Source organism: Panulirus ornatus, chromosome 58, assembly GCF_036320965.1.
Source record: "Panulirus ornatus isolate Po-2019 chromosome 58, ASM3632096v1, whole genome shotgun sequence".
Lineage (NCBI taxonomy): Eukaryota > Metazoa > Arthropoda > Malacostraca > Decapoda > Palinuridae > Panulirus > Panulirus ornatus.
Genome location: NC_092281.1, coordinates 19471206 through 19487193, shown reverse-complemented (window position 1 = coordinate 19487193; position 15988 = coordinate 19471206). Strand labels below are relative to the sequence as shown.

General features: G+C 43.1%; 1 protein-coding gene across 1 annotated transcript in view; it reads right to left on the bottom strand.

Moving 5' to 3' along the window:
• LOC139766623 (uncharacterized) overlaps positions 1-14175 on the bottom strand; it is a 28244-nt gene extending 14069 nt beyond the window's left edge. Inside the window, exon 1 of the mRNA XM_071695491.1 lies at positions 13930-14175. The gene's annotated coding sequence lies outside the window, so the exon portion shown is untranslated. The remainder of the gene's footprint in view (positions 1-13929) is intronic.
• Between the last annotated feature and the right edge of the window lie 1813 nt (positions 14176-15988).

The window sequence follows — 15988 nt, the reverse complement described above, 5'->3', positions numbered from 1 at the left end:
CATCCATAAACAAATTAAACAACCATGGAGACATCACACACCCCTGCCGCAAACCTACATTCACTGAGAACCAGTCACTTTCCTCTCTTCCTACACGTACACATGCCTTACATCCTCGATAAAAACTTTTCACTTCTTCTAACAACTTTCCTCCCACACCATATATTCTTAATACCTTCCACAGAGCATCTCTATCAACTCTATCGTATGCCTTCTCCAGATCCATAAATGCTACATACAAATCCATTTGCTTTTCTAAGTATTTCTCATATACATTCTTCAAAGCAAACACCTGATCCACACATCCTCTACCACTTCTGAAACCACACTGCTCTTCCCCAATCTGATGCTCTGTACATGCCTTCACCCTCTCAATCAATACTCTCCCATATAATTTACCAGGAATACTCAACAAACTTATACCTCTGTAATTTGAGCACTCACTCTTATCCCCTTTGCCTTTGTACAATGGCACTATGCACGCATTCCGCCAATCCTCAGGCACCTCACCATGAGTCATACATACATTAAATAACCTTACCAACCAGTCAACAATACAGTCACCCCCTTTTTTAATAAATTCCACTGCAATACCATCCAAACCTGCTGCCTTGCCGGCTTTCATCTTCCGCAAAGCTTTCACTACCTCTTCTCTCTCTCTCTCTCTCTCTCTCTCTCTCTCTCTCTCTCTCTCTCTCTCTCTCTCTCTCTCTCTCTCTCTCTCTCTATATATATATATATATATATATATATATATATATATATATATATAACATTGATATTATATATTCCACTAGTATGAGTGAACTGATGGTTGTAAGAACTTGATCGCTCCCATAGAAATTAGAAAGGATTTAGAGATTCGTAAATACGTTTAGAAATATTTGTCAACATTATGTGCGAAGTTTGATCCGCCAGCGAACGTCAAACCGTCGAACACGACGTTGGAAAACAACAAAGACTTCGATTGTGCTGTTGTAGTTGCTTCGGTGTGCAACCCGGGGCGAGGAAGGTGCAACATTCCTGGTTAGGGGAGGGTAGGGAAGGGTGGTGGTGATCACTGGACAGGTAGAGGCAAGGAGGGTGGCCCACCTAGACGTTAACATTCCAACATGAACGGTATAGAGTTCATGATTATCCCTCATTCGTTACACTTCGTTTTTAACCCTCACCTTAAAAGGCACTATTCGCAACCTCACTGTAATCGTTACGTACCTCCCTCTTGCTTCTCTCTCTCTTTCTCTTCAAGTTAGGCTTGATTACTGATAGGCTGCACTTAACGCTGTAACTTTAAAATTTTATTCTAATTATATATATATATATATATATATATATATATATATATATATATATATATATATATATATATATATATATATATATATCTTTTTCTTCTCTTTTAAACTATTTGCCATTTCCCGCGTTAGGGAGGTAGCGTTAAGAACAGAGGACTGGGCCTTTGTGGAATATCCTCACCTGGCCCCCCTCTGTTCCTCCTTTTGGAAAATTAAAAAAAAAACGAGAGGGGAGGATTTCCAGCCCCCCGCTCCCTCCCCTTTTAGTCGCCTTCTACGAAACGCAGGGAATACGTGGGAAGTATTCTTAATCCCCTATCCCCAGGGATAATATATATATATATATATATATATATATATATATATATATATATATATATATATATATATATTCTGTGGTTGATTTCGCTTTCCAGAAATCATGATACGTTCGTCACTGTAAACTTCGTTGTATTCCGGGACTTCCAAGAGAAGATATGGGTACGTGTCCTGCCAGAAGGCCTGTGATAGCGTTCCTCCCAAGAGACTGATGAAAGTAAATCGCCAAGCTAGTGACATAGGGGGCCACGTAAGTGGACTGATAGCAGCTAAGACAGAGCAAAGAACCCACTAGGGAAGTCTCCTGAGCTGGGCGAGAGGTAACGTGGGATTACCCACGGTTTGTAATTGGAGCCGCTGCTGTTTCCTAACCTTTTGAAATGTCTTGCAAGATGAAATTTTATCATAATTGAATATTTTTTTTATCATGAAATGATAAAATTGGAATTTTTGTATGAAGGTCTACACAAAATACAAGAATGGATAGAAAAATACCCACTGAAATCCAGCCGAGGAAAATGTGAAGTTTAAAGAATCAAATCGAGAGAGGGACATTGAGTTGACCTGCCGAACTTATCACCGGAAAATCACGCAAAGAGGATCATGAGACGGAAACTGCCTCTCAGTTAAAGTCAGAATTGCTTTAAAAAAAACAAGGACAGTGAAATATTCAAACAACTGTAAGAAGCATATACGACGCATGCGGGAAAATTAACGTGAGGCCCAGGGTATTTCTAACAGATTACCAGCAAGATCCTAGGATACCTGAAAATGCTGTATCACAAGTGATTTCAAACCTAAACATACAAATTCTGAACACTCAAACTCAAACACCTTACGGAGAAATATCGTGTCATTTATAATAATGATCATGAAAGTATGATGTGTCATGTCCTCCCCCATCCCCATGTCGTCACTCGAACATACATTAATGTCGGAGATTATCAAGAGGAATGCAACGGAGACTCTATGATATGAGTCCATGATGGTATTCATTGTTTTGCTCACCCACAGTTACTTGAATCATTCGTAGTGAACTTGATTACTTTTGTAATATATCTTAATTCTTTCCAGTAATTCAATCATGAGGGAGACTCGCTGAAAACCTGGCCATTTCACAGGTTACCACTGACATACAACAGGGAGTCAACAAAGCTGCTTTCACTTTGCACTGCTTACGGCCAGGAATCTTCAGTTAGGGAGAGAAGGTCGACCGCCTGTTGTTGCTCTCGGTGCTATGGGTTATCCTTGATAAGGGTCGTGGGGATCGGACCAGGGGCATGGGGCACGGGACTTTGTCCTGTGAGGTATGGAAGGCTGGCGTCGTTCAAGGCTAGCTAGCTAGGCTTCCAGACGTATGGCTGTTATTACGAGCAGACTTACGACGAGTTTGGCATTGATTATGGGCTTTCTTGAATAAGCTTGTGTGAGTGATTATTTGTGTGTTACTGGGGAAAGGAGATGGGGGGTGGGGGGTGGAGTTTTACACATGTTGCCTCGTCTCTTAACCTCATATATGTACCATGTTTTTTACTCTTGTGTGCCCACACAGCACACGTACATACACACATTCTGGCCTATGGCAAGTACCCCATTTCATCGACCAGCTAACCTAAAGTTGGATTTACATGAGTGCGCTGAAATTCGGCTTGAGTGAGTGTGTCCTCAAGGTGGGGCTTGTGTGGGTGTGCGCTTATAAGGACTGGGTTTGCATGACTAAAGGTAGGCTTGAGTGGGATGCAAATGAATAAGGTTAGGCTAATGTGAGACGTGAGCTGGACTGAAGTTAGGCTTGCTTTGAGAAAAGGCTGAGTAAAGTTCAACTTATGACTGGGGTTGGGTAAGGTCAGGGATAGATTTTGTCCAGCCTAGTATTTCACAGATAGTTTTCACCCTCACAGACTGCTTTACGTTTCCCTCCTCCTTGCCAGGAACCCAACTTTTAAAGGACGAGTCATGAGAATGTTGGATTTTTAAAGGACGAGTCATGAACAAACTGCTAACAGCATGTATCCATTTGAAACAGGTGAGGCTGAAAAACGACTATGATGATGCCGCTTACTGCCCCAGTATGGCGCGCTCTGTTGGCTTTAGCCGCCCCATCACCCCGTGCCTCCGCTAGGACCGGTCACACCACTTTCCAGCTCAGTCTAGCCACTCCTCCCTCTCAGGCCAGCGTGGCGTCTCCACCCGCAAGCCAAGAAGAAGGATAAGGTACGTTGATGGTAGGTAGAAGATTTGGTCCCCGGGGGGGGAGAATTGTTAGCCACGGTTGGGAAGGCGGGGGTGAGTACAAAGGGGTAGTAGAGGCGGCGGTGGTCGGCAGGAGCAGAGCCGACGTGCTGACACGAGCAACAGGTGTGTTTCATTTGCTGCATAATACTGACATGATTTTTACTTACGTTTTTGAAGGTTTTGTCTCATTCAAAATAAAGTGTCTTAAGACCTGAAATGATCTAGATGCTCACTAGCATGCGTTGAAAGTGCTATTACAGCATGCACAAACTTCTGTCATTGTTATTTTGATTTAATGTCGTGAATATTCTCTATGGTAGAGTGAAAACTTTTGGAAACGACTGACGTAGCTATCGCTCGCCCATCGAAACCCCGCCAATTCGCAGAGAGGTGGAAGAGCCAGTGTAGGAACTAGATTAAACTGCGTTATATTTTATCATAATAGTGCGAATGATGATAAAGCAGGAGGAGTTAGAATGAGTAAAAGTTACCCTTTTCATAAATACTTATAAAACGATGCCGATGCATGACGATAGTTTGTGGTGTCCAATTTGAGTGAGACCACGAGTCGTAGTTCTCTGTGCCAACTTCACAATGGCCAGTGTTACATTTTATTCATGTATTGTGTTGCATAGTCACTGTAAGCTTTGTCTCGTTTTCTTTGTTGTTTTTCGTACATATATACCACCACACGAGCCCCTTCCAACCTTATTGAGTCTCCGGTCGCACCCACATCCAGCGGTCGGAGATGTGGGCCAAGTAAGGATATACCCTTTAAGGCTCAGTCCTCTGTTCTTAACGCTACCTCGCTAACGCGGGATAAGGCGAATATGTATGAAATATATATATATATATATATATATATATATATATATATATATATATATATATATATATATATATATATATATATATATAAAACGAGAGGGGAGGATTTCCAGCCCCCCGCTCCCTTCCCTTTTAGTCGCCTTCTACGACACGCAGGGAATACGTGGGAAGTATTCTTTCTCCCCTATCCCCAGGGAATAGGGGAGAATATATATATATATATATATATATATATATATATATATATATATATATATATATATATATATATATATATATATACTTGTTCACTGTTTCCCGCGTAAGCGAGGTAGCGCCAGTAACAAAGAAATAGTCGCATTCATTCACATTCACTCACTACTTGTCATGTCAATGCAATAAGGACCCCTTTCTTGGAGTTCTTGCACCTCCAAGGTTGCGCTGCATCCAGTAGCAGGAAGAGGATGGACTATCTTAGCTTGAAAGGTTCCTTCCACCATGACTGTCTTTCCTTTCGTCAACAGGCGATGACACAGCCTAGCCAAAGTTACTTTTCCCTCGCTTTTTAACCACAAGCATGTGAAGTCCGGTAACACCTACATGTGTGTGTGTGTGTGTGTGTGTGTGTGTGTGTGTGTGTGTGTTAAGGTATTCGTTCAATGAACGAATCAGTTCCATTTAACTGTAATTTAAAGCTTACATTACTGCGTTGCCTGATAGGACTTGATTGTCTTCCATGACAAAATCGAAGCAAGGGTAGATTTTCGGAGGCAATCATCGTTTTAACGTGACGTTTTTCCCGTCCTATTAAGTGGACGTTTTCCTTCTGGTCTATCTCCTGGGAGGAGTTGGCTTAAATTGTAACCTGTAGTGCCAGGGTCGTCACGAACCTGAGACAGAAGAACCTTCGTGTGGGTCGAAGGTGAGCAAAGGCGGACCCAGAAGTGGAGGGCTGGGGTGTACAATACGTAGATGGTCAAGTGGTAGGTAGGTATTGTGTGCAGGGGACGCCCTCATAGTCCGGAAACTTACCCCCCTTAGCTTAGCTTCTTGATGCATCATTAGGTTTTTTTACTATGACTCATTATATTCGAGGTCACCGAACGAAATGTTTACATCATGGACAGCCGCTATATACAGGCGTGGTCTCCTATTTCAGTTTTCGTGGTTCTTTCATGGGCAGTATTATTATTGATCTTCAAAACCGCAGTCGTGCTAACAGATCGTGAAAGTGATCAGGTGTTATCTCGAGAGAGTGGAGTACGAGGCTGTTCGCAGTGAGCGAGGTAGTGGGGGGGGGGGGGGGGCCATATAAATGTCTTATAAACACGGTAATGGTGACCTATGAATAACGAATGCCTTCTATAATTATTAGTTAACCCTAATGCACTCTGCACCGAAGGGCTGTTCTCCATAGGACTTGGACCATTCTGAAGATCAGGAGAGTTGCCATGTATGTCATCTGTAAAATAATGCTTCCTCCCTTTGTTCTGAGGTCTCTTCATCCCATTCCTCCTCCTCCTCAGTACCTGCTCCCTTCACCTTCTCTTTTTTTCTCCCGTTCCTCATTTTCTTCGCCCTCTTTTGAATTCCAGCAGTTAAAGAGCGAAGAACAACAGACTGGAGAATTCACATTGCAATGACTTAAACACCGATTTAAGTATACGTAAAAGAATTTGTGCAAAATTTCATGGTATTTCTGTCATAGGGGATTGGTATCTCCCGCTACTAGTGGATAAGGTTAGAAATGGGACGCTGGATGGTACTGATGCCATATGAGGATCATGCTGGGAAGCGCAAAAGAAGTAGACCCGTACAAGGTCTATGGACTGTACAATATCTCGAAATATGTACCCAGACGATGGACAGAAACCCTAGGTAGACAACTAACTAGCGGGTTTGTTTATGGTTTCATCTGAAGAGGATTTGTATCAAGGGAGTGGAAGAGAATAGATGTAGTACCCTTCTTTAAGAAAGGTGATAGAGATGTTGCTCTGAGGTACAGGCCTGTATCTCTAGCAAACTTGGTCTGGAAGCTAGTAAAGATAATCAGGAATCAAACATTTGAATACTTCGTGAAAGAGAATAAATATACGTATGGGGAAGCATGCATTCAGATGAAAGAGGTTATATGAAGCACTTCTCTTGGACTTCAGGGAGAAACTAAGTGACCCCCTAAAAGAAAACAGGTGGTTTGAATTCATATTTTTTCTATGTTAAGGCCTTCGATATAATTCCCAACGATGATTTGATCATAAAATCAAAACTCTACTCAGGTTTTAAAGGACTTCAGAAATGACTTAGCGAAAATCACCTGGTAGGAGGGATGCAAAGGAAACATATCAAAGGTGCCATTTCGAAACAGATACATGTGAAAATTGGGGTCCTTTAGGATTCAGTGCTGAGACGAACTATTTCCCCCCCAATTTTTTTTTTCGCCAGTGATAAACCTTCGTAGAAATACGAGGCTTCCAGGAGATGTGACTCACAACACAACCCAACAGAAAGCTACAAGACAGAGTTCAGATGAACGTCTCATGAGATGCACTAAAGGATTAGGAAGAATGTTCGGCCCAAGAACAATATGTACCAGTGGATTGGTCACGTGAGGTGGAAGTGATGATCCAGCGATATATTACACAAGAACGCTGCTGAAGTTAAGGGACAGACACAAGTGAAAGGAAAAGGTAGGAAGCCTTTGAACCAGAGAAAGGAAAAAAGAAGAGAAGGTATGATAAACGCCCGGAAACCCCTAAGGATATCATGATGACGCCATCACAGACACTTTTTTGGAAACAGGAAACATCGCAACGAGACGACGAAACAGGAAACATCGCAACGAGACGACGAAACAGAGGAAACATCGCAACGAGACGACGAAACGAAGAAACATCGCAACGAGACGACGAAACAGAGGAAACATCGCAACGAGACGACGAAACAGAGGAAACATCGCAACGAGACGACGAAACAGGAAACATCGCAACGAGACGACGAAACAGAGGAAAAATTGCAACGAGACGACGAAACAGAGGAAACATCGCAACGCGATGACGAAACAGAGGAAGGTGGGGTAAAGAGGAGTCAGCGAGGTTAGAGGCCATACATTTGTTCACAGTGGAAGAAAGATGACTTAGAGATGACTTGATCACAGCCTGAAGTTTTTCGACTAATTTGATGTCAATAAGAAGCAGTTCCTGAAAAGACGCAAGTATGGAAGAGCCAAGGGCTGAAATTAAGCAAGAAACTAGGTAGAAAAGATGTAAAGAAGCAATACTTTTAAGGCCTAAGGGTCGTGAATGAATGGAATAAATTTGTTGGTGAAATTGTATATGTGAACAACGTGAAGTTAAAACAATTGTGTGGTAGCAGCAAGAGTTGACGAGATGAGGCTCCGCGAGTGTAGAACTCCCTCCCTGTACAGTACAAACAGATGATTACAGAAAACGTGTACACACACACACACACACACACACACACACACACACACACACACACACACACACAGGCCAAGAACACATCCATACCACGTCCTGCTAGGGTACGAAATTAGTTCAAGAATTAGGAGTTGGGGCGTTACACATTTTAATATACTAAGGTGTAAAAAAAAAAAAAACTTCAAACGCGCCGTTTCCGCGTAACATGCATTTCGATACTGTGTCTATGATTTCTTTTTAGTATTAATACCACGTCCAGCTTACTCGAAGTATATGATAATGGCTTACTGTCCCTCAGACAAGCCTCGTGTATTCATATGTATGTAACCTTCCACACAGCATAATACTGTATATATGATATCTAATCGTTATTTGTTGACCTTTAGAGTACACAACTTAACATCATGGGTACGATGGCTTAACCTTTGGGTATAATGACTTGAGTGAGTTGACTCAGCGACCTGAGTACCTTAAGAACTTTACGCCTCGATTACGATGACCTAACGCCTTAAGTAACGATACCTGGGTACAAGACTTCACCAAGTGAGTATACGACAACTTAACTGCTCGAGTACGACAAATGAACGCGCGAGTTACCGTAATCAGAGTTAAATTGCCATGCTCCAGGGACTAATTATAATTGATGATATACATATACATATGCAATATTATGCTGTATGGAAGGTTACATATACACTCAGTGTGGGGTTGGCTAAAAGGGGGCTTAATCTATTGATATTCCACGTCGCCATCTACACTAAGCTCTAGGAGAAGTTGGACGATAATGATGCCTCATTATTCACTCTCATGTTAAGGTTGGTGACAAGGTAATGTGATGCCCAACAAAATCTATTACTGGTTATATTATGAGGAAAAACTGGTTCATCGCGTGTTTACGATAGATCGAAGGGGGCCATTAAAGGCTCACTGACCCAGCAGAGAGCGTCGCGGATTCAACCGCTTAATCTTTTCCGTTACGATTAGTCCAATCTACGTTTTATTACGTTTAGTGTTGTGTATTTTGATCAGGTGATGACTTTGTATCTAAATTTTGCTTTAAACTTAAAGAAGAATGAGAAAAAATAGCCTTTTTAACCAGCCTAACATTCAGTGGGATGGGGTCGCCCGAGCATCTGGATGGTGAAAGCCAAACATGGCGCGGGAAGCCCGCCGTGAGCGGCTCAGTCGCGGGTTGTCTAACCTTGGCGGACTGGCTCACACACAGACACACACACACACACATACAGAAAAAAAGATTATCCTTGATTTACTCTCCCTCTCGTTCTACCACGGACTCCTTCCTTCTCTCTATTTAACATTAACTCTTTCTTAATCTATATTTACATCCTTATCATTCATATGTTTTGACGAAGATTGTCGATGAGGCCCAACTCAAACAGTCATTTCGTTTCTGGGTTTTCGTTCTCTCTCTGATCTACCAGTGAGTGGAACCCCACTAACAAGAGAGGTCATTTATATGGGCGAGGCAGCTATGCCCCCCTAGGATCACTATCGCGGCCGTTGTACCAACGACGCACATCTACCTGTGTCAGCAGCTCCTCTCGTTGGCCGGCGGTCGACCGGTCGGGTGGCTCTGATAACTGGCGCCTCTCTCTCTCTCTCTCTCTCTCTCTCTTTTTATGGTAGGCAGCCGCCGACCTGGATGGTATACCACTGTTTGTACCAACCACAGCGGCTTACCGAATTGAGGGAGTGGGTGGGAGGGACGATCCTAGAGCGATGCAGTGTACGGTTAACGTAATGATAATGATGCGATGTATTTTTTTTTTTTTTACTATTTTAACCTTTTTTTTTAAAGTGGCTCATAGGGAAAAAATAGTGTGTGTGTGTGTGTGTGTGTGTGTGTGTGTGTGTGTGTGTGTGTGTGTGTGTGTGTGTGAGTGTGTAGGAAAATTTTACGATAATTTCATGGTCGTTGAAATTAGCGTTCGAGTCTCCACCTTCCTACAACTCTGATGTATGTTTATAGTAACGAAATATTTTTTTTTTGCAATTTGCAAAAGAATTTTGACTTTTTCATTAAATAAACGTCCTGATTGAATGGCATCAGCTGTTCTACGTTAGCAAATATCGTAAATTTATTTTGATTCAAACGGTCAACGGTCCCAAAATATACTTACTGCACTACAACAGTTGTATCCAGTTTTATGAGACTTGGGCCATTAATAAGCAGTGATTTAACACCAAAAAACTCAGAAAAAGCAACAAGTTGCCTAGCATATCTTTTCTTTTTATATAACACTCTTGTTATGAGCTTTTCATCTTTGATTCGGTGAGTTCGTATTTGGGCAGTGGTGAGCGAACACATTAGTGGCTGTCAGGTTTCACTCATTTGACCCAAGTTGCTGTCTTTCCTTTCTCTCTAACCAAAATGAAAGTTGCTGGATTTCAGTCCATAGCTATACGATCTCTAACACATAAACACTTGACGACACGGACACTCACACTCCTGCGATCTTGCGGTGAGCGCTACGCGCTAGCCCTGTCTTTTGGCAAAGTCTCGTGATTCGAGCGAACGGGAGAAGAGACGAGAGGAGCACGAGAGCAGAAATCAAAATCTGGGTCGACGACTTTTATTCGTAATCCGACTTGGGGGTAGACGTGGGGTTTGGTTGGAGCCATCGGTACGATAATAGACAAACGTACGGTTTCACTGTGCTTTGTTCCATGCCCAGCCTGGTTGATGGATTGTCACTGCACGTGTCCCTGTGTGTGTGTGTGTGTGTGTGTGTGTGTGTGTGTGTGTGTGTGTGTGTGTGTGTAATTGCTACTTGTTATTAGTTGTTTGTGTGTTACGGGGAGCGGATGGACACCTGGGTTGGGTGTAGGCCAACTGCCTCGCCTAGGATTCGACTCCGGGCGGGCCCATGGTTAGTAACGCTAATAACACCATAAAAAAAACACTCTAAAAAAAAGACTATTCTTTAGTCTACCATTGTTGATAAAGGTCGGGTGTGTCTGTCACACACACACACACACACACACACACACACACACACACACACACACACACACACACATCTTACCTGTATGTGTGTACACATGTATGTACGTAGTGTTTTGCGTGTGTTCGTGAACATCTCTCCAGCTGGGTGTACTAATAGTTTAAGGGTGCGTAAGTGTGTGTGTGTGTGTGTTTGTGTAGGTGCCACTTCTCTCTCTTCCTTCATCCTTTCATGGCCAGGGTGACAGGACTATGGTTGCCTTTTCCTATGGTCAAGGATGATGGTTGGGGAGGGGGGGGGGGGTGTCAGCGCGTGATTCCCACCACAAGGTCAGGTGCGGTTAAGGGTATGACCACAAGGTCAGGTGGCATGTCCTCACGCCTCCACACCCACCTGCATATCCCCTCACCCCCACTCCCCTGGCTCACTGTAAGTGTCGGTGATGATGCTGGTTAATGTTGGTGATGAAGATGGTGATGGGGGTAATGAAGATGGTGATGGGGGGTGATGAAGATGGTGATGGGGGTGATGAAGATGGTGATGGGGGGTGATGAAGATGGTGATGGGGTGGTGATGAAGATGGTGTTGGGGGATGATGAAGATGGTGATGAGGGGGGGGTGATGTTGATGGTGATATGGCTGGTAGGTGACGATAGTGAGTGAGTATGATGATTCATCTGCCTCTTAGTAGACACTACTAGATGCCTGTAACCTCTTGGGTCACGGCCGGGGCTTGTGATGTCGGAGACCAGAAACGGACGAATGGTACATCCCTGTGTTGTCTTGATCTACAGAGGCGCAAATATTGTCGTCAGACGTTGACTGAAAGCGAAGTATTTGTTATCTCATTCTAAAACGTTATCCTGTGATGTTGCACGTTATCTGTGATGTTGCACGTTGTCTGTGATGTTGCACGTTATCTGTGATGTTGCACGTTATCTGTGATGTTGCGCGTTATCTGTGATGTTGCACGTTATCTGTGATGTTGCGCGTTATCTGTGATGTTGCACTTTATCTGTGATGTTGCACGATATCTGTGATGTTGCACGTTATCTGTGATGTTGCACGTTATCTGTGTCTGTTAGTTTTGAAAACCTGTATGAAATCGCCTCATTAGCCTTTTTTTTAAGCTAAATAAGTGTACTTCCTCGACCCGATTTTGAAGGGATCTGTTCCTTGGTCCGGGAATCAACTTCGTAGCTCGCCCTTCTTCTTCTCTCTCTCTCTCTCTCTCTCTCTCTCTCTCTCTCTCTCTCTCTCTCTCTCTCTCTCTCTCTCTCTCTCTCTCTCTCTCTCTCTCTCTCTCTCCATTTCTTTTCTCAGATAAGGTGACCAAAACTGAACACAGTGTCCGGATGTAACAGGGAACTGTAGAGAATGAGAATTACATGTTTGAGAATAGGATTCGAGAACCATAATTAAGAAGCCTGGAATTGCTACTACTGCTACTGTAGCAGTAGTAGTGTCTATGATTATAGACTGTTGGCTTCAGGGACTGTATAACGACAGGCCGCTGGCTACAGTGACTGTATTATGACAGGCCGCTGGCTACAGTGACTGTATAACGACAGGCCACTGGCTACAGTGACTGTATAATTTATGACAGGCCACTGGCTACATTGACCATACAGTGACAGGCCATTGGCTACAGTGACTGTATAATAATAGGCCACTGGCTACAGTAACTGTATAATGACAGGCCACTGGCTACAGTGACTGTATAATGACAGGCCACTGGCTACATTGACCGTACAGTGACAGGCCACTGGCTACAGTGACTGTATAATAACAGGCCACTGGCTACAGTGACTGTATGATAACAGGCCACTGGCTACAGTGACTGTATTATGACAGGTCGCTGGCTACAGTAACTGTATAATGACAGGCCACTGGCTACAGTGACCATACAATGACAGGCCGCTACCTTTAGCGAAATCCATGTTAAGGCAATGATTTAACCCGTTCAGAAGAGAGTCGTAACTCTGGGTATGATGATTGACCTCTTTGAGCACATAGACTTGACCTCCCTGGTTATGGTGGGTGACCTTTTGATTAGGTAAATCTTAATGTTAGGGTTGGATGACTTAGCTCCTTTATCATTACGTCTTAATCCCTCCAGTAACCTTTTTTTTTTTTTCAAACCTTCATTTAACACTTATTAAAAAAAAAAAGTTCCAGTTACAATTAGTCAACTCACTGAGTAATCGTAACTCGACCCTCCGAGTGACACGACTCGACCCCTTTAGCATGACGATCAAACTTCTTTTTTTAAAAACCCTGGTGCTCAGCAGCGACGTCGATAGCTTAGCTCCTTCTTTCCATTATTTGAGACCCCGAGGATCGGTTACTCAAACTTGCCAATAACTTTGGCAGACTTGATGATATTTTTAGCTCGGATTACGGGGGACAACCGTTGCGTATAACAACTTCCCCTCCTCAGTACGATAGCCAAGATCTCTAGAGATGTACGATATCCTTAGGGGGACAACCGTTGCGTATAACAACTTCCCCTCCTCAGCACGATAGCCAAGATCTCTAGAGATGTACGATATCCTGTATCAAGATAACTTCCAGTAGTACACCGGATCGTACACAATAACCCGAACAGTTTTTGTAGATATATTTGTTAACCTAATTCAGCACACTTGCGTCTGTACTTAAAATTACACTTCATTATATTTGAGAATTCGCCTGGAGACTCAGATACACTTAAAAACATGGTTTAAGTACGGTTATAAGTACACTAGTGTATACACAACGTCGCATGAAACACGTAAGTAATCATTTAATTTCTGAGAATGAAATGCTTCGATATCTGATTGCTGAAGTGTAGTGACGAGAGAGAAGTGAGGGAGGGAATAGTGCATCTACCTGGTACACAGCCTCGCTCAAGGTATAGCTGAAGATGTGGTGTTGGCCTTAACAGCGTCCCGTGGTGGTGGCAGCGTTGATGATGGCAGTGGTGGTGGTGGTGGTGGTAGGAGCCTCGTCGGTGTGGGTGACAATATCGGGTGCGGAGGTGGTGGCAGGAGAGACTGGTCGCATTCGGGTTCTGCCCCAGACTGACCAGGGTCGGGGTCTGTCAGTCAGGTTGGGATGTGCCCAGGTACCGCCCCCTTCCCTACTCCTTTCCAACCCGCGCCCTTCCTCCTCCCACAGCCATTCGTCCTTGGAGGAGAGGAGGAGGAGGAGGAGGAGGAGGGAGGATGGGGAAGGAGAGAAGAAGGCGGCGGCAGCGGCGGGGGAGGGAGGGAGGGAGAGGGAGGGAGCTTAGCTTCTGGAGGCAAGGAATGGAAGGACGTGGTATACGACCTGAGAGGCTGGGCGCCTGCCAGGGAAGCGGCGGTGCAGATACAGCCATGGTAGTCTCCTGACGTGTGTACTGATGATACTAGGCCACTAACAATGAGATACATATTTCCACACACACACACACACACACACACACGAGCCTCGTATGGTGTACCGGTTAGCCTTACCGACCATGAGTCACCAAAGGCACGCATGGGTTCGAATCCTGGGCGCGACAGTCGTCCCACACCCAACCCAGGTATTCATCCTCCCTTAAGAGCTGGTCGATAAATGGTTGCTCGGCATAAGCTAGGGTGTGTATAATGATAACAGACAGTTCATTTGATCAAGGCAACCATTCGGCTAAGGATTCACAGCTGAGATGTTACAGAGTTGGGAGGTCATAGCTGTAAGTTGCCCACGAATTGTATGATAGAGTTCAATATGAAGGTCGAGCCAGATCTTGTGCCCTTCAGATGAGCAGATGATGAGATGCATTTGTCTATGTAGTCAGAGTAGCAGATGTACAAGACGTGTTGTAGAGCAAATTCTATAAATTGATTTTATAATGTGCATTTAGTAATGATTCGTTGAACATTAAGTGATATATATATATATATATATATATATATATATATATATATATATATATATATATATATATATATATATATATATATATATACTCGCCATTTCCTACATGAACGAGGTAGCCGTCAAGAACAGATGACAGAGCCTTAGAGGGGAAATTCCTCACGTGGTTGCTTGCTCTGTTCCTTCTTTTGGAAAGTAATTCAGGGAAGATTTCCAGCCACCCGCTCCCGCCCCTCTTAGTCGCATTTCTACGACATGCAGGAAATACGTGGGCAGTATTCTTTTCCCCCGTATCCCCAGGGATAATATATATATATATATATATATATATATATATATATATATATATATATATATATATATATATATATATATATATAAATATATATATATATATATATATATATATATATATATATATATATATATATATATATATATATATATATATATATATAGATAGATAGATAGATAGATAGATAGATAGATAGATAAATAGATAGATAGATATATATAGTTCTGGCCCTGACCAAGCTGTCCTGTCAGGGACGTGGCTGACCTCTGCGTCCCGGAAGCCCATACATGTGCGTCATTCGTATGTCTTGCGACCCCTACCTGTAGCTCCGGTTACGACCAGGAACGCAGTAGGTGTTAGATGAGGAAGAGAAGAAGATATCATAAATCTTTGGATATCTGATTATCATAGTCTTTGAACTACTTCTGGTAATGTGACGTTTGTTAGTATTTAAGTTAATTGCTTTTTATTGTAGTGGAAGAATTTTTTTCTTTTTTTCGACTCAACAGTGAGCGTGTGTGATTTGCTCGATGATAATGTGTGATTTACATATAGGGCCAGAAAGCTTCGTTGAACATGTAAGGTGAGGTGAACTCTTCCTGTCATGGTGAGCCAGGGTCAGGTGACCACCAGGTCAGGTGAGCCAGGGTGAGGTGAACACATCATGTGAGCCAGAGTCAGGTGAACACCACATCAGGTGAGCCAAGGTCAGGTGAACACCATGTCAGGTGAGCCAAGGTTAGGTGAACA